At 47.0% G+C, this 18,967-nt stretch overlaps 1 non-coding gene across 1 annotated transcript; it reads right to left on the minus strand.

The window, feature by feature from the left end:
- Window positions 1-14,705: 14,705 nt before the first annotated feature.
- On the minus strand, window positions 14,706-14,810 carry LOC130479839 (U6 spliceosomal RNA). Its single transcript, XR_008933388.1, has one exon. It is a non-coding gene; the product is annotated as a U6 spliceosomal RNA (small nuclear RNA).
- Window positions 14,811-18,967: the final 4,157 nt, after the last annotated feature.

An 18,967-nucleotide genomic window follows, 5' to 3' on the forward strand; every position in this document is an offset into this window, starting at 1 on the left:
CATTTGTAACTTGTGGTTTGGAGACTGTGTGTCACAGAACTGAGGAGTAGTGGTTAGAATGTCAGACTCCTATCTGGGAGAGCCAAGTTCAAATCCCCACTCTGCCATGGAACGTCGCTGGGCCGGTCACATTCCCTCGGCCTGACCTACCCCACAGGGTTGTTGTGAGGATAAAATGGAGGCGAGGAGAATGATGTAAGCAGCTTTGGGTCATCCTTGGAGAGAAAAGCAGGGTACGAATAAACAAGTAATAAGGAGATGTAAAAAGTATTGGAGGAACAGAACTTTAATTGCTCATATTGGTTGGAATTGACGGGCCAATTATTAGCCTCTGGTTCAGCAAATTTCTCGAAGCGTTCAATTTCTACCCTGTCGCTACTCTGGTAAAGAAAAATACATCCCAACACAGAACAGTCTCACAAGAATAATATGATACCGCTTAGACAGACTGCGGTTTTGCTGCTTTTCAATATTTTAACACGCTGGGAAATCTGGAGATGTCAGCGTGTCATGCTGACAAATCCTATTCTCGCTCTTTTCCCCCTTTCCCGTTGTTATTTAGTTCTTGTCATGCTCGGTTGCGCCGCGTAGCCATTAAAGTCACACTAATGCAACCACACAGCACCCGGCTTGCTTCTCCCCGGGGCGGGGGATCTAATGTCAGCAGGGTACGATCCAGTCTGCGTCGAGAGGAACGCATGAAATCTTTTGACTCGGAGACTTGTCAAGAGCGGCCCGGCCGCCCGCTATCAGGCGCGTCGAGAGTGGTGCAAACCCCCATAAGGCTTTTTGGTATGTGCATTGATACAGAAACGGATTGTCGTGAACCCTCCGAGGCATCGTTGTCAAGGTCAAAAAGCGCCCGATCTTTTCTGAACAACAACCACCGAGGCAGGGGAGGGAGAAGAGAATGGATTCTCAAAGCAGGAAGACTCCGCGTCGTTCATACCGGGGCTTCTGAAACTCTGAATGGGATGTACAAATCCAGTTCCGACATTAATTATTCAAAATATAATGCTCCAAGTGGCTCTCAAAGATCCGTCCGTACCCATCGAGGGAAAAGCCTCAGCCATTGAGGGGAAAGCTTCAGCTATTACAAAATGATAACAAGCCTTTGTGTCTACTACCTCCCACCAGGTGTGTTACTTGAGCCAGGGTCCCCAGCGTGGTTCCTGTAGGCATAGGGTTGCCAACCTCCAGGTGCCAACCTCCAGGTGGTGGCTGGAGATCTCTCGCTATTACAAGTGATCTCCAGGTGACAGAGATCAGTTCAGCTGGAGAAAATGGCCACTTTGGGAGGTGGACTCTGTGGCGTTATACCTAGGGTTGCCAACCTCCAGGTACTGGGGAGAAAAAAGGCACCTCTGTACTAATACCATGAGGTTAGGAAAACAGTACAGGATGATATATATACACAAAGTGCAAATTTTATAAGCTACTGAGATGAAACAAGGACCATATACATGACACATACAAAGCACAAATATATACAATATGTACAATCTGCCTAAAGCAGAAATGATTCCAAAGGTCTCAACAGAGTACCAGGTAAGTATTAATATTGTAATCTTTGTGTATAGAGTCCATATAAAACCACAATCATCAATGGATATGGCCGTTTCAGATCCACAGCAGTGGAAATCTTTCTTCAGTCCTTCAAAAAAGTGCTGTTATACATTCATAATTCCTTCCCATGCAGGGTAAGTACAAATTGATTCAATCAGACGTCAGCAAAGTACATCACATAGTGCAGCAAGTAAAGTCAAACACAGCCTTACTCAATTGCCGTAAAAATTCATAGAGGGGAAAAACAACAACAATTGAGTAAGGCTGTGTTGCATGGGAAGGAATTATGAATGTATAACAGCCGATAGAGAGCCGTTCACCTGGAGAAAATGGCCGCTTGGGCAATTGGACTCTATGGCATTGAAGTCCCTCCCCTCCCCAAACCCCATCCTCCTCAGGCTCCCCCCAAAAAAAACCTGCCGCCGATGGCAAAGAGGGACCTGGCAACCCTAATTATACCCCAATGAAGTCCCTCACCTCCCTAAACCCTGCCCTCCAGGCTCCACCCCCAAAATCTCCAGGTATTTCCCAACCTGGAGCTGGCAACCCTACGTAGGGACCATGGTACCCACTGGTACCTTTCCTGGTGGCCGCCAAGTGTTTATAAAAATTAGGCAGAGCCAGACGGGGCTTTTGCCCAGCAAGGCTTCTGACTGGCTGTGCAGATTTTTTAAAACATCCCCTTGGCAAGAGCTGCCACCACAGCATGAGGATCTTTGCTAGGTGACTGAAGGTAAGCTGCAGCAGCCTTTTTGTGGCTGCGCCCACCGCTCTGTGCCAGAACTCCAAATTGAGCTTGGAGGCTCAAAAAAGTTGGGGACCCCCTGCTTTAGGCCAAACCCATTGTGATGGATTCAAAGAATTCAGACAGCAATCTCATGACACCATTAAAAAAAAAAACCCCACAGACTTATACCTTTACTTGCTATTGCCCAAACAAATGGGAAAAGTTGAATCTTTGGGATAATTCTGTGACTTTCTAGGACCAAATAATGTTTCAGTAGAAAAGGGTAAGAGGAATAATTGTGGAAGACAATCGCTGGACATCCAGCACCCTATAACAAGTCCCAGGACATGGATGGAAGACATATGATACAGCTGGACGACGCCTGGATTGGAGACTTCTAGAGAGTCCTAGGGATGAAGAAGAAGAGTTGGCTTTTATACCCTGGTTTTCTCTACCTTTAAGGCGTCTCAAACCAGCTTACAATCTCCTTCCCTTCCTTTCCCCACAACAGGCCCCTTGTGAGGTAGGTGGGGCTGAGAGAGTTTTGTGACTAGCTCAACGGTGACTAGCTCAAGGTCACCCAGCTGGATTCATGTGGAGGAGTGGGGAATCAAACCTGGTTGTCCAGATTAGAGTCCACTGCTCTTAACCACCACACCACGCTGGCTCTCAGCTACCTTTAGTTCTACAATGGAAAAAAGGTGCTTCATAGCACAGTGGGGATTTGAACCCATGTCTCATATTACGGGCCAATACTTGAATCATTGTACCCACTGGCTTTCAAGATATCAGAATGATTACATATAAACCTCATGATCATCCACTCCCAAGTCTGCCACCTATTAATATACCCTGAAAACTGCTCACCAAGAGGACTGATTTCTCTGCATTGTGTGCATTTGCATTTATTCGCTCATTTATTTGAGCATGTATTTATATCCAGCTTTCTTTCCTAATGAGGATTCAAATAAAACATCATTTCCCCATCCTCTGTCTTCTCACAACAACTCTGTGAGATAGGTTGGGATGAGAGAGAGTGACTGGCCCAAAGTCACCCCAGTGAGCTTCCATGGTAGAGATGGGATTCGAACCTGAGTCTCCCAGGGTCCTAGTCCCACACTCTTACCCACAATGCCATGCTGGGATCCTATCACTCTGTTCAACTTTGTGGGTTTTCTTCTTTCTCTTGGTACCCTTATGGTTATGATTTAATTACTTCTATTATATGGCTTATACATAGGGTTGCCAACCTCCAGGTAATAGCTGGATATCTCCTGCTATTACAACTGATCTCCAGCCGTTAGAGATCAATCCACCTGGAGAAAATGGCCGCTTTGGCCATTGGACTCTATGGCATTGAAGTCCCTCCCCTCACCAAACCCCGCCCTCCTCAGGCTCCACCCCCAAAATCTCCCGCCAGTGGCGACGAGGGACCTGGCAACCCTACTTATACATGGTTTCAGTTTTCTATCCTGTTTTCTACACTTGGCGATGCCAATTATATTAGCTGCTGTTTTCATAAGGTTTTATTTGTTTAGAGTATTATTATGCCCCAGGTTTTCCCTGGGGAGACAGACAGTTCAGGTAAGAGATTATAAATAACGTAGGGTAGATTAACTGCCACCCTATGGGAACTGCGCTTCCCTTCCGTCTGTGCTCTTCTTGTACATTTGCAAATAAATAAATTGTTACTAAAACACAGTAAGTCTCCAGCTAGATGAAGACGTTTTAGAGCCATCTTGATTTAAATTGTTCAGTTTTCGATTGTTAGACAGAGGGTATGTTAGATTTTAAGTTATTTATTATATTGTATGCTAACTGATGTAATATTATGATGTCTATTGTTGGTTTCCCACCACTACTGGCATTGATGCAGAAGACATTTTAGAGCCATCTTGATTTACATTGTTCAGTTTCCGATTGTTAGGGATTTTTAGAATTTAAATTATTTATTATATTGTGTACTAACCGCTGTAATTTTATGATGTCTCTTGTTCGATGTGAGCTGCCCTGAGACCTGCTTTGGTAGGGAAAGGGCGGGATATAAATCGAATAAAATGAATAAGATAAGTAAATATTCTGATTCCGGTCATATGGAGGAGAGGAGAATGGCATGAGTCACTTTGGGTCCCAAACAGAGGAAAAGGCAGGGTATAAATGAAGTAAGCCCTGATCTGCATAGCCTAGGCTAGTCCAATCTTGCCAGATCTCAGAAGTTAAGCAGGGTCAGCCCTAGGGTTGCCATCTCCGGGTTTGGAAATACCTGGAGGATTTTGGGGGCGGAGCCTGAGGATGGCGGGTTTTGGGGAGAGGAAGGACTTCAATGCCATGGAGTCCAATTGCCAAAGTGGCTATTTTCTCCAGGTGGACTGATCTCTGTTGTAATAGCAGAGGATCTCCAACTAGTACCTGGAGGTTGGCAACCCTAGTCAGCCCTGGTTATTTATTTACTTATTTGATTTAAAACCCGCCCTCCCCAGCCGAAGTCAGGCTCCGTGCGGGTAACATCATTTAAAACAAATCTACGTAATCGGAAATAAAATTAAGCGTCAGTCCTGAATTTAAAAACACTAAAAACCCCAATTAAAACTAAAGCCTGCCGATGGCGCCTAAATTAACCTCATGTTGCCAGAGGTAGGCAGCAGGTTACCCCTCAGCTAGTATGAAATAATACAGGAGGAAGGGGGAGGGGGGAGTAGGGAGGCCAACAAAAGATGTGACCCGCAGCTGCTCTCAATCGTAGGCCTGGCGGAAAAGCTCTATCTTGCAGGCCCTGCGGAACTCTTTAAGGTCTTGGAGGGCCCTGATGTTACCAGACAGAGCATTCAACCCGGCCGGAGCCAGGGCCGAAAAGGCCCTAAGAGTGTGCGGCTGTCCTCGATGAGAGGCAGGGCCGAAAAGGCCGTAAGAGTGTGCGGCTGTCCCTGGCCCTAAGAGTGTGTGGCTGTCCTCGATGAGAGCCAGGGACTAAAAGGCCCTAAGAGTGTGCGGCTGTCCCTGGCCCTAAGAGTGTGCAGCTGCCTTGATGAGAGCCAGGGACTAAAAGGCCCTAAGAGTGTGAGGCTGTCCCTGGCCCTAAGAGTGTGCTGCTATCCTCGATGAGAGTCAGGGCCGAAAAGTCCCTAAGAGTGTGCGGCTGTCCTCCATGAGAGCCAGGGCCGAAAAGGCCATAAGAGTGTGCGGCTGTCCCTGGCCCTAAGAGTGTGCGGCTGTCCTCGATGAGAGGCAGGGCCGAAAAGGCCCTAAGAGTGTGCGGCTGTCCTCGATGAGAGGCAGGGCCGAAAAGGCCCTAAGAGTGTGCAGCTGTCCCTGGCCCTAAGAGTGTGCAGCTGCCTTGATGAGAGCCAGGGACTAAAAGGCCCTAAGAGTGTGAGGCTGTCCCTGGCCCTAAGAGTGTGCTGCTATCCTCGATGAGAGTCAGGGCCGAAAAGTCCCTAAGAGTGTGCGGCTGTCCTCCATGAGAGCCAGGGCCGAAAAGGCCATAAGAGTGTGCGGCTGTCCCTGGCCCTAAGAGTGTGCGGCTGTCCTCGATGAGAGGCAGGGCCGAAAAGGCCCTAAGAGTGTGCGGCTGTCCTCGATGAGAGGCAGGGCCGAAAAGGCCCTAAGAGTGTGCAGCTGTCCCTGGCCCTAAGAGTGTGTGGCTGTCCTCAATGAGAGGCAGGGCCGAAAAGGCCCTAAGAGTGTGCGGCTGTCCCTGGCCCTAAGAGTGTGCAGCTGTCCTTGATGAGAGCCAGGGACGAAAAGGCCCTAAGAGTGTGCGGCTGTCCTCGAGAGACAGGGCCGAAAAGGCCCTAAGAGTGTGCGGCTGTCCTCGATGAGAGTCAGGGCCGAAAAGGCCCTAAGAGTGTGTGGCTGTCCCTGGCCCTAAGAGTGTGCTGCTGTCCTCCATGAGAGTCAGGGCCGAAAAGGCCCTAAGAGTGTGCGGCTGTCCCTGGCCCTAAGAGTGTGCGGCTGTCCTCCATGAGAGCCAGGGCCGAAAAGGCCCTAAGAGTGTGCGGCTGTCCCTGGCCCTAAGAGTGTGCGGCTGTCCTCAATGAGAGGCAGGGCCGAAAAGGCCCTAAGAGTGTGCGGCTGTCCCTGGCCCTAAGAGTGTGCGGCTGTCCTCGATGAGAGTCAGGGCCGAAAAGGCCCTAAGAGTGTGCGGCTGTCCTCGATGAGAGCCAGGGCCGAAAAGGCCCTAAGAGTGTGCGGCTGTCCCTGGCCCTAAGAGTGTGCGGCTGTCCTCGATGAGAGCCAGGGCCGAAAAGACCCTGGTTCTCATCGAGGACAGCCACACACTCTTAGGGCCAGGGACCACCAGTAGATTGTTATCAGATGATCGTAGAGATCTTCGGGGGGCGGGTATACCAGGAGAGGTGGTCCCAAAGATACAATGGTCACTGACCGGGTAAGGTTAGTACTTGGACGGGAGACCACTGAGGAAGTCAAGGGTTGCAATGTGGAGGCAGGCAATGGCAAACCACCTCTGTTCGCCTCTTGCCTCAAAATCCCCACGAGGGCTTGCTATATGCCATAAGCTGGCTGCAACGACGGCACTTCCCAGCACCATCAAATGACATGTTGCCTTGAAAACTGAGACCTAATCAGACTTGCTGGCTCTCTGTTTCTGGGGAGTGCAGGAAAACGGGCAAATTCTCCTGCTTTAATACCTAGTTTAATATCCGTGTAAGACTCAGTCAGAAAGGCCTTGAAAAGAAGATGAACAGGTTCTTTTGTGTTTTTATTGCCATTCTTGGCCGCCATACCGAAGAGGCACAAACGTACTTCTTTCCGTACTTCAAAATAAGCTTTTATTAACAAGTTGTTCCTTCAGCAGCAGGGCTGTATATATTTTCATCAACCAGGAGTGGGCTCAACAATGTGCCTGAAATGACGTGGTGATCAATAGCCTCCCCAAGGTGTTGACCAATTTCCATCAGTGGATTGAAGTGTGATTCCTGAATGTACACTTCAAGAAAGAACTTAACTTTGTTCATAGTGATGACAAAATATTCCCTTTTCTTTCTCTCTCCTTCTGTTTCAGTGGCCATTTATGCAGGGCTGTTTGCCTCGTTGTCACCCCACTGACTGCTCTGGGGTTTCGTATTGATTATGCATGGCTTTCCCGCCTGTCAGGGTTCGCCTCGCTCTCCCTGCATGTTTTTGTGCGTTTTACCCATGTTTCCTGGATGCTGTTTTAGTGAGAATCCAGAAAACATGCAGAAACGCACAGGGAGAACGAGTTCAATTAGTTTCAGGTAGCCGGCTCAAGGTTGACTCAGCCTTCCATCCTTCCGAAGTTGGTAAAATGAGTACCCAGCTTGCTGGGGGTAGAGTGCAGACGACTGGCAAACCACCCCGTAAACACAGCTTGCCTAGTAAACGTCGGGATGTGACATCACCCCATGGGTCAGGAATGACCCGGTTCTTGCACAGGGGACTTCCTTTACCTTTTTAAACCCCACCCTCCCAGTCTCCACAGGAGCTGGCAACCCTAGAGAGATGTCAGAAGAAAAAGAGTTAGTTTTTATATGCCAACTTTCTCTATGACTTAAGGGAGACTCAACCCGGCTTACAATCACCTTCCCTTCCCCTCCCCACAACAGACACCCTGTGAGGTAGGTGAGGCTGAGAGAGTGTGACTAGCCCAAGGTCACCCATCTGGCTTCGTGTGTAGGAGTGGGGAAACCAACCTGGTTCACCAGATTAGCCTCCGCCGCTCATGTGGAGGAGTGGGGAATCAAACCCGGTTCTCCAGATCAGACTCCACCGCTCCAAACCACCGCTCTTAACCACTATACCATGCTGTCAGTGGAGTACAATGCCATACAGTACATTCTGCAAAACAGCCATTTCCTCCAGGGGAACTGATCTCTGTAATCTGGGGTCAGTAGTAATTCTGGGACATCTGCAGGCCCCATCTGGAGGCTGGCAACCCTATTCGTGTCTCTATTCTCCCCTCTCCCATAATACACTAACAATAACATCAAATTACACCCATGCATCTAATACCTACCCTGTATAAACACTTTCTTATGCAAGCACCTTGATGTAAGGCAGGAGAAAAGCTTGTATTCAAAGGGTGCAGCTAAGAGGTATGTTCGTGTTACACTCCAGGCTTGCGACTGGCAAGGTCTCCGCTAAGGGGACGACGCTGCTGTGTTTATATATTTTATGGGATAAATGGAAATGTGTTGTAAGCCGAGGACAGGAGCTTGTCACAAACTGGAGTAAGCACAAATAGGCATTGTACATAGAGCATGATGCACACAGGTAATGCAGTCGCACTACACAAGGACACGCTTCTTTACTCGGATCGCCCAGGACCATTAGAATAATGTTTTCTGTCATACCTCGTTTTTCTACCCCCTCCTTGACTTTGTCTGGCCTCTGCATCTCCGGCAATATTAAGGATTCCATCTCGGTGGGAGGCATTATCGGCAACAATTATTTCCGTCTCGCTTGTGAAAGTCAGGCCAGATGTGTTACGTTTCCCGGCATCTGATGTGTTCAGCCGCCCGTGAGCGAAAGGTCTTAATGCTTTAGAAGTTACATCCTCCACTTTGTGATGATGGGCATGCCGCGTTGTTCAGTAGGGGGGAAAGGAGGGATTGTGGGATTCAGTATCAAAAGACCCTCAGATTCAGCCACAAAAGAAGTTCTCGGTTGGGTAAATATCCTAAAGGGGAGAAACAGAGCATTTACTAGCCAAGAGGTCCCCAACATGGTGTCCCTGGGCACCATGGAGCCCTCCAACAACTTTCCTGGTGCCCGCCAAGGGCCTTTTGCCTTTGGTGTTGTGTGATACCTTTAGGTCAAGGGGAATTGTAGCTATAGAAAATAAATTAAATAGCCTGAGCCTAGATCCCCCTAACACTCCTTCAAGTTGGGTAAGGATCAAGCCAGATTAATTATAAGCCAAAGGGTGAAAGATGTCTTGCGCCAAGCAGACCTTGCGAGTTGTCCTACATTTATAGCTCCCTGTTATTTCAGGTATATTTTAACACCAGCTGCTTACTTGTGTGTGTGTGTGTGTGTGTGTGTGTTAAGTGCCATCAAGTTGCTTCCTACTCATGGCGACCCTATGAATGAAAGTCCTCCAAAATGTCCTATCTTTGACAGCCTTGCTCAGATCTTGCAAATTGAAGGCTGCGGCTTCCTTTATTGAGTCAATCCATCTGCTTACCTGTACTCCCTGGAAATGAATACTCATAGGAGGGCCTATATGCTGGCGAGATGCACGGCCTTGCCTTTTGCCATCTTAGAAGGGAAATTCAAGAAGGTCCCTAGGGTGGAGGGCCTCTGCCCCAGTTACTCAGGGGAACTGGAGAATATTGAACATATCTTTTTAAGATGCCCTGTTAGAACTTGCTGAGTTCTGTGCTAAACAAAACCAGATTCAACAAAATTATTGAACCGCTCATCGGGAAAATGGGCACTGGAGGAAGAGGAGAAGAGTTGGTTTTTGTATGCCAACTTTTTCTATCACTTAAGGAAGAATCAAACTGGCTTACAATCACCTTCCCTTTCCCTCCCCACAACAGACACCCTGTGAGGTAGGTGGGGCTGAGAGAGCTCTAAGAGAGCTGGGACTAGCCCAAGGACACCCAGCTGGCTTCATGTGGAGGAGTGGGGAAAACCAACCCGGTTCTCCAGGTTAGCCTCCGCCACTCCTGTGGAGGAGTGGGCAATCGAACCTGGTTCTCCAGATCAGAGTCCACCACTCCAAACTACAGCTCTTAACCACTATACCAGGGTGATTGGACAAAAAGGGTTTTGTTGGGTGATAATCCCACAATTACCTCTGAGGTGGCTCAATATTGTGCGGTTGCACTCAAGGAACGTCGCCTAAGAGTACTCCCCCGATCTAAGTCAGAAAATGTATAACCCGGTATTTTATATTGAGACTAGACTTGGTCTGAAAATTCACTTTTTGTAAGATTTGCCTCTGTTTTATCTGGCAAATAGCCGTAAATAAATAATAATTATTATTATTTAGAAAGTGGGTGGGGTCGTGTAAGCAGTAACTAAGGAAGCGGCTGCCAATTTGAGGATCCATTTCATGCAGCTGATGAGTGGGAACCTTTTATCCCTAAAAGCTTATGGTGGAATAAGGTTTGGGGACCCCTGATCTAGAGCAACAGATTTTAAAGACCGAAGTACACAATGTTTTAGTTGCTCTTTACATTAAAGTTGTTTGGAGCCATTTCTCCTTTTGGTAGCATTTACACCTTGTTCTTTCTTTGAGGCAAAGGCACGCACTTCTTCCCTGGCACCCTGGAACAGAGAAAAGCTGTCTGGATATTGCAACATATCCTGAAATGCATCCCGGATACTCAAGCTGTGTTTCTGAAAAAGACCTCATTTCTGAGGTGCATTTCTGAGTATATGGAGGAGAGGGGTATTCATGGCTACTAGTAAAAATGAATACTAGTCATGATGCATACCTATTCTCTACAGTATCCAAGGAGCATACCTATTATATTAGGTGCTTTGGAACATGGGCAGGATAATGCTGCTGCAGTCGTCCGGTTTGTGGGCTTCCTAGAGGCACCCGGTTGGCCACTGTGTGAACAGACTGCTGGACTTGATGGGCCTTGCTCTGATCCAGCATGGCCTTTCTTATGTTCTAGAAAAAAGACAAAAAGGAACATTATTAAAAACTTCCTTTCCCTAGATTTAACAGCCATTGGCTATTTGTCTACCATTTCACACTTCAAAAATAAGGGGGGGATTAAAATTATTTTTTCTTGACACTATAAAGAGAAAGGTTGCCACATCTCTCACACAATTCACCTATCTACTTGAGAACAGATAACACAGTATCTGCTTCTCAGAAAGTGTCATCAGCTGTTTTAACCAGGGAGCAATATATTTATTTCGTGCTATATTATTTTGTGAACATGTTAAAACAGGATTAAGTAAACCTTTAGTAGTTTCATTTCATATTATGTGAAGGTGCATTTAACCTATTAGCCCCATAATGCAGTTCGGGGAAAGAGGGCCTTCAAGGTCTAATAATTTCTTCTGAGTGGGCCTCCATTTTTCTTGCTCCATTGTTGGGAAGGGTTTCCTGGTAGCTGGAGATGCTCAGCATTGTTCTTAGGAATGACAGAGCAATGCGCAGGATTACCCACGTGATCTATGATCCCTACTTTTCAGGGGGGGGGGTCTTGTCTCTACGTGTTCACGTGCTGGAGACAATAAGTATCCTACATATCATGTCTCTCCCAGTTAGACTGTGAGACGTTTGAGGCAAAAACCTTGTCTGCTCACATCCTTGTTACGCCATGTGATTCTCTCATCCACAGTAGGTTACAACATCTGTGAGAACCACCCCAAGAGCGAAGGCTGAGGAAGCGAAAGTAGAAAAAATGGAAAAGGTGCATCAAGTTGGCTATAAAGTTGCATTTTGCGGCAAAAAGCCTGGTAGCACCTAAAGAAATAAACACTAATTAATTTAGACCTAGCCCTGACCTGGATGGCCCAGGCTAGTCTGATCTTGTCAAATCTTAGAAGCTAAGCAGGGTCTGGTTAGTACTTGGATGGGAGACCACCAAGGAATGCCAGGGTTGTTGTGCAGAGAAAAGCAATGGCCAACCACCTCTGTTAGTCTCTTGCCTTGAAAACCCTACGGGTTGGCAGCAATTTGACGGCACTTTACACACACACAATTTAAATCTGGATGGCCCAGCCTAGCCCAATCTTCACAACAACCCTGTGATGTAGGTTAGATTGAGAGAGAGAGAGAGAAAGAGAGAAAGAGAGAGAGAATTTACTTATTTGCTTCATTGATGCCCCACCTTTCTCTCTACTGGAGACTCAAGATGGCTTTCAGAATCCTCCTCTCTTCCATTTTATCTTCACAACCACCTGTGAGGTAGGTGAGGCTGAGATTGTGTGACTGGCCCAAGGTCACCCAGCAAGCTTCTATGGCATGAGGGGGAATTCGAACCTGGGTTTCCCAGAACTTTGTCCGACACTCTAACCACTACGCCACATGCTGGCTGGATGGCTCAATATCTCTCAGCACGTTTCATGGCTCCAGGTGGGGTATGGAGATCCCAGAATTACCACTGATATTATTATTATTAACGACAACAAAAACAATAATAACTCAAGGTGGCTTAAAGTGTAAATAAAAACAATTACTTAAAAAATAAAATAAAAGAATACAATTCAAAATCTCAAGCACTGCCAATAAATAAAACTAAATCACTCAAATCAGTTCTAAATGAAACCATCTTCAACTGCCTCCAGAAGATCAAAAGTGAGGGGCCAGGTACACCACCATGAGGAGGTTATCCCATAATTGTGGGTAGGGTTGCCAGGTCCCTCTTTGCCACTGGCAGGAGGTTTTGGGGGCGGAGCCTGAGGAGGGTGGGGTTTGGGGAGGGGAGGGACTTCAATGCCATAGAATCCAATTGCCAAAGCAGCCATTTTCTCCAGGCGAACTGATCCCTATCGGCTGGAGATCAGTTGTAATAGCTACTACCTGGAGGTTGGCAACCCTAATTGTGGGGCTGCCGCTGAAAAGGCCCTCCTTTGTGTGTCCGTCAGACGAGATTAGTTCCCTTGGAGAAAATGGCATCTTTGAAGGGTGGACTGTATGGCATTATGCCCTGCTGAGGTCTCTCCTCTCCTCAGGTCCCCTCCTCTCCTGCCCTCCCCAGGCTCCACCCCCACCCCCAAATCTCCAGGACTTCCAGGGCTCTCCCTCTCCAGGTTTCTCCCACTTCTTCTTCTTCTCTCCAGGGATGTGGAGAGAAGATGTGTTGCGGAGCCTCAACCTGCAGATTTGTTAATAAACCAAATACTGCAGAGATGCCATAAGCCTCCTGCTCTCTCCAAGAAAGAATGATCTCCTAGAACTTCTGACCACTCGGTGTGAAGTGGGATGTGCGTAACACAAAAGCATGAGTTTGGTCTCTATACAAAAGGAGGGGCGATTATCATGCATAACCAACAGCACGGCCTTGAAACAAATGCATTTTGGCAGCGACCAGAACTGAACGCTAGGAGGCTCCAATACCTTGTGTGAGAGCCAAAGGTTTCTGTAAAGGGAGCTCAACAGGGTAATGCGGTTTCTCTCTCTCTCTCTCTCTCTCTCTCTCTGTGTGTGTGCACATACAGTGCTGTCAAGTCATAGCAGACTTATGGCGACCTCATAGGATTTTCACAGAAAGAGGCTAGGGATGCCAGCCTCCAGGTGGGACCTGGGGAGCCCCTGGAATTACAGCTCATCTCCAGATTACACGAGAACAGTTCCCCTGGATAAAACGGCTGCTTTAGATGGTGGACTCTGTGGCATTGTACCCCACTTGAGAGCCAGCGCGGTGTAGTGGTTAAGAGTGGTGGTTAGGAGCGGTGGACTCTGATCTGGAGAACCGGGTTTGATTCCCCACTCCTCCACATGAGCGGCGCAGGCTAATCTGGTGAACCGGGTTGGTTTACCCACTCCTCCGCATGAAGCCAGCTGGGTGACCTTGGGCTAGTCACAGTTCTCTTAGAGCACTCTCAGCCTCACCGACCTCACAGGGGAGGGGAGGGGAAGGGAAGGTTCCACATCACCCAAAAGGGAAGGTGATTATAAGCCAGTTTGATTCTTCCTTAAGTGGTAGAGAAAGTCAGCATATAAAAACCAACTCTTCTTCTTTTTTTACAGTGAGATTGTGGATTCCAGTCAGATAAGAGATATAAAACCACTTATCAAGTGGCCTTTAAATTTACACGAAAAAGGACTAATCAAAGAGTTCCTCAACTCACTATAAAAATTACAATGAAGCAAAACATGAGATAAAAATTCAGTACTCTAGGGTTGCCAGCTCTGGGTTGGGAAATACCTGGTGGTTTTGGGGGTGGAGCCTGAGGAGGGTGGGGGTTGGGGAGGGGAGGGGGTTTAATGCCATACAGTCCACCTTCCAAAGCAGCCATTTCCTCCAGGGGAACTGATCACTGTTGCCTGGAGATCAGTTGCAATCTCAGATCTCTAGCCACCACCTGGAGATTGGCAACCCGAGCTCTAGAGCTACACGGGTGGTCTTTCCTGATGAGTTCTCAAGAAGCCGCTGTAAAGGACTGCTCAAGGCAAAGCACTGAACCTTGCGAGCATGTAAGTTGCCAACTTGGAAGACTTTAAGAGGGGAGTGGACGTGTTCATGGAGGAGAGGGCTATCCATGGCTACTAGTAAAAATGGATACCAGTCATGATGCATAGTTATTCTCTCCAGGATCAGAGGAGCATGCCTAGTATATTGGGTGATGTGGAACGCAGGCAGGACAATGCTGCTAACGTCATCTTGTTTGGGGGGCTTCCTAGAGGCACCTGGTTGGTCACTGTGTGAATAGACTGCTGGACTTGATGGACCTTGGCCTGATCCAGCAGGGCCTTTCCCATATTCTTATGAGGAGTTAGAAATAAGTGGCCAGAGGAAAAAATATGGAAGTCTTAGAAAGCGCGTGTCATCCTCGCGCAAGAGACAGGCTAATCTTTTTTGGATCGATCCAATTTTAGTATATGTGCTGCTGAAGTGAGCACAGATGAGCTTCAGGCTTGGAATAGTTCTGGGACTTATTTTACTTCCTTTATTCCCTGTCTTTCTCCCCAGTGGGACCCCAAGCAGCTGGCGTTGTTCTCCATTTTATCCACCCAACAACCCTGTAGGCCGACTGGTAGGGTTGACAACCTCTTGGCTGGCAACCCTAGGTAGAATGTAACATCTGTAGGGTTGCCAGGTCCCTCTTTGCCACCGGCAGCAGGTTTTTGGGGCGGAGCCTGAGGAGGGCGGGGTTTGGGGAGGGAAGGGACTTCAATGCCATAGAGTCCAATGGCCAAAGCAGCCATTTTCTCCAGGGGAACTGATCTCTGTCGGCTGGAGATCAGTTGTAATAGCAGGAGATCTCCAGCTAGTACCTGGAGGTTACATAAAAACTGAGCAACTTAGGCTGTATACATATGCATGAGAAACTGATTCCAAATATTTCAAAATCAGCAGTTATCCTTAATAATACATACTAATCAAAGTCAAATTTGACAAAAATGCATTACGTGTTAAAATGTTACACCACTTTGATTCATATTGTCTCTTAAATACAGGTAGTAGTTCACTTGCATATAATCGACAAACAGGTAAGTAACCCTATCCTATACTATCAGCAAATGTCCATAGAAGATACCTTCATTATTATTTTCATTTTCTCTTAAACTGTAATTCATGTACATATAATCATTAGACAGGTCAGTAACCCACTTCTGTATTAGAAGCAAAAGTCCATAGAAGGTATCTTCATGAATAATTTCATTCTCTCTTTACAGGCTTCCAGTAAGTTTTATCCTGTTTCGATATGAAATCTTCCTCAGAAGACTAGTCTGGACATCCTGGAGAAAAACCCTTCTATGAAAGATTCTGCTCCTTCATGCTTGTACCATGGGATTGTAGTTTCTTCTAAACGGGATGCATTTGGGGTCCTTTTGTGTATTGCAGTGCCTGGAGGTTGGCAGCCCTAAACATCACAGTTACCCAAAACCCGCTCTAAAAATAATCAAAAATAATCCCTGTACACAGATTGCATTCGCATTCGCTGTGACTCGCAAACAGGACTTGCGCGTGTTTCTTTTGAAACAATCCAGGGGTGTGCCCCACCTTGAGTTTTGATAGGAAAGGACAAAAACGAGCCACCCACCCCCCGTTCTCCGACTTCCTGGAACAAGTGAATGTTTTCCCCACTCGCCTGAAATTGCACATTCTTTCACTGAAAACAGTTAATTAGGAATTGAGCTCCCGAGTTAATTTTGCGAAGGTCACCCGGTATTCTGTTGGGCCCGGTGACCCCTGTCGTGAGTAATCGCCAGGCTTCGGCTTACAAAAGTTAGGGCTTTTCTTTTCAGTTGATGACATAATCTCTTTAATTGGTGTCAGGAGGGGTGGCTTGTGAAAGGAGCAGGGAAAACACCTTTGGGTTATAATTTTGGCTCGGCCCCCATTCACGAAGGAGTGAATGGAGCGCGCATTAAAGAATGCACTAGACTCTCATTACTCCCCCCTCCCTTGTCAACACAAAGGCCCGGCCTTTTCCAGACGGAGGATTAGCAATGGGAACTTCGGGTTTTGCTACTAGCTTCACTCCCTGAACTATTAACCTTTTCCTGAAAAACTGGTGAAAAGTAAATGTCAGCTAAGCCTCCCTGAGAAATTTGGGGCGGGGTGGCTGGGTGGGAGGAAGGTGGTAATAATACGTTTTAGCTGATTAAAAGTTTCATGGGCAACGGGTTTCCTGTTTTTTTGTAAGAAGAGAATAACAAATGGCCAAGCCTATCTGACAAGGATTCAGTATTTAAACCGCCACAGGTATTCTTTTGAACTGGAAAGCAGGGGTAGATTTGTTTTTCGTATTTATTTATACCCTGCTTTTCCCCCAAAGTGGCTTACAACATCTTTCTCCATTCTTCCATTTTATTTTTACAACCACCACACTGTGTAGTACACTTGAACACAAGAAGCTGCCCTGTGCTGAATCAGACCATCGGATCAAGGTCAGTATTGCCTACTCTGACTGGCAGCGGCTCTCCAGGGTCTCAGGCTGAGGTCTTTCCCATCACCTATTACCCAACCTTTTTAACAGGAGATTGCTAGTGATTGAACTTGGGACCTTCTGCATGCCAAGCAGATGCTCTGCCAATGAGCTGGGCCCCCGCCCTCACATGAAGCTGCTTTGTACTGAAGCAGATATTTGGACAATCAAGGTCAGTGTTGTCTGCTCTGACTGGCAGCGGTTCTCCAGGGTCTACTGTATGGCCAAATTAGGGTCATTCTTGTAGACATCTGTTTGTTACTTTTTCAGTCTTCGGCACAGTAACTAATAGCGAATGTGTTTTTCCCCACTGTATGTTGTGTTTCTGGTCTGTATTTCACACTATGATCCCTTGTTTTTCTCCAGGGTCTCAGGCAGAGGTCTTTCACATCAGAGGTCTTTCACGTAGTAGGTTAGACTCAGAGAGAGTTACAGACCCAAGTTCACCCAGCAAACTGCCATGGCAGAGTAAGGATTCAAACCTTGGTCTCTCAGCCTGGCAACCGGTAGGAGAACGGGGTTGGTGGGGACATGGAATGTCCATGAGCAGATGGTATGACCGTGTTGGCGAACCTATGGCACGCGTGCCACTTCTGGCACGCGTTGCCCTCTCTGCCGGCACGCATGGTTCCTCCCAGCCGCTGGCCTTTCTGGCTGTGCCCCGCCCCAGATGAGGGAGGCTTTAGGCACGCAGCTGCCCAGTTGGGCCGCGGGAGCGGTTCAAAGCCCCCCCTTTCCTGGACTCTGGGTGGTGGGGGCTGATTTCTCCGCCCTGGCCTCGGTCCCGATCCCCCCCTGCCCAGAGCCGAGGGAGGGGGGAAATGGCAGGGACTTACAATTTAATTTTTATCAATAAATAAGATCATTATTAAGTATGATATCAAGTTTTATTCAGTGTACCTACTTATATAGTTTAAGAAATTTGGCTCTCAAAAGAAATCTCAATCATTGTACTGTTGATATTTGGCTCTGTTGACTAATGAGTTTGCTGACCACTGGCCTAGGGCTGTGCCATGTTGTCGTGGTGCGCATTGGCACTCGGCGATAAATAAGTGGGTTTTAGGTTGCAGTTTGGGCACTCAGTCTCTAAAAGGTTCGCCATCACTGTGGTATGATGTCACTTCTGGTTAATTGGATAAAACTTTATGGTAAAACCCCCAAAACCTGGAAGTGACATCACTTCTCCCTAGGAACCACTAAAAACGGCTTTACTTTAAAGTTTTTCAGCTTTACTATAAAGTTTTGGCCAATTCCTAAAGAGGTGTGATGTCACTTCTGGGTTTTCCCGGAAGTGGCATCATGCCGTTGGCTGACAGCCATTATTTTGTTTTATTTTGTTAATTGATGGTCTTGATGGTCCTGTAAAGGCACATCCATGTAGCAGCAAATGGAATTCGGGATAGGATTACTACTGCTTGGAGCTTTAGTACCTCTTCCCTGTACTAAAAGCTCAGCCCACTTGAAATCCCCATGCATAAGGCAAAGCGCGGGACAGGGAAGCTTGGGGGAGTGACGTTTCTCTCACAGAAAGAACTACAGCCAATTATAAAACAGCGTGTCAAGAGTATTGTCGAAGGCTTTCACGGTCAGAGTTCATTGGTTCTTGTAGGTTATCCGGGCTACCAGACAACCCTCACCTCTGCAGGAGTATACCGTAACCTTGCAGTTGTGGACAAGTTTACATCAGGACCACAAAACGCAGCATACAAACAAGGATAAAAGAACATGAAAGATACTGCAGACTTGGCCAACCTGAGAAATCAGCAGTGGCTGAACATGGACTGACACAAACAGGACACAGGGTCTTATTCCAAGACACTGAAAGACTGGACAATTCTACCAACTATTTTGTCAGATTGCACAGAGAAGCCATTGAAATTCATAAACATCAGCACAACTTTAACAGAAAAGAAGAGAGTTTAAGAATGAATAAGGCTTGGCTTCCTGTCCTAAAAACCTCCAGACTAACAAAGACTACAGTCTACAATAGCCATGCAGATTAGCTTTGGATTTCACACATTAACAGATCACTTCAGGATACAATGATTCCATATTAACATACCACACCCTCATTAGCACATTATCTTGATACTTTTTGCAGGACAATGATTCAGCTCAAACCCA

The sequence above is a fragment of the Euleptes europaea genome, chromosome 6 (genome assembly GCF_029931775.1).
Source record: "Euleptes europaea isolate rEulEur1 chromosome 6, rEulEur1.hap1, whole genome shotgun sequence".
NCBI lineage: Eukaryota > Metazoa > Chordata > Lepidosauria > Squamata > Sphaerodactylidae > Euleptes > Euleptes europaea.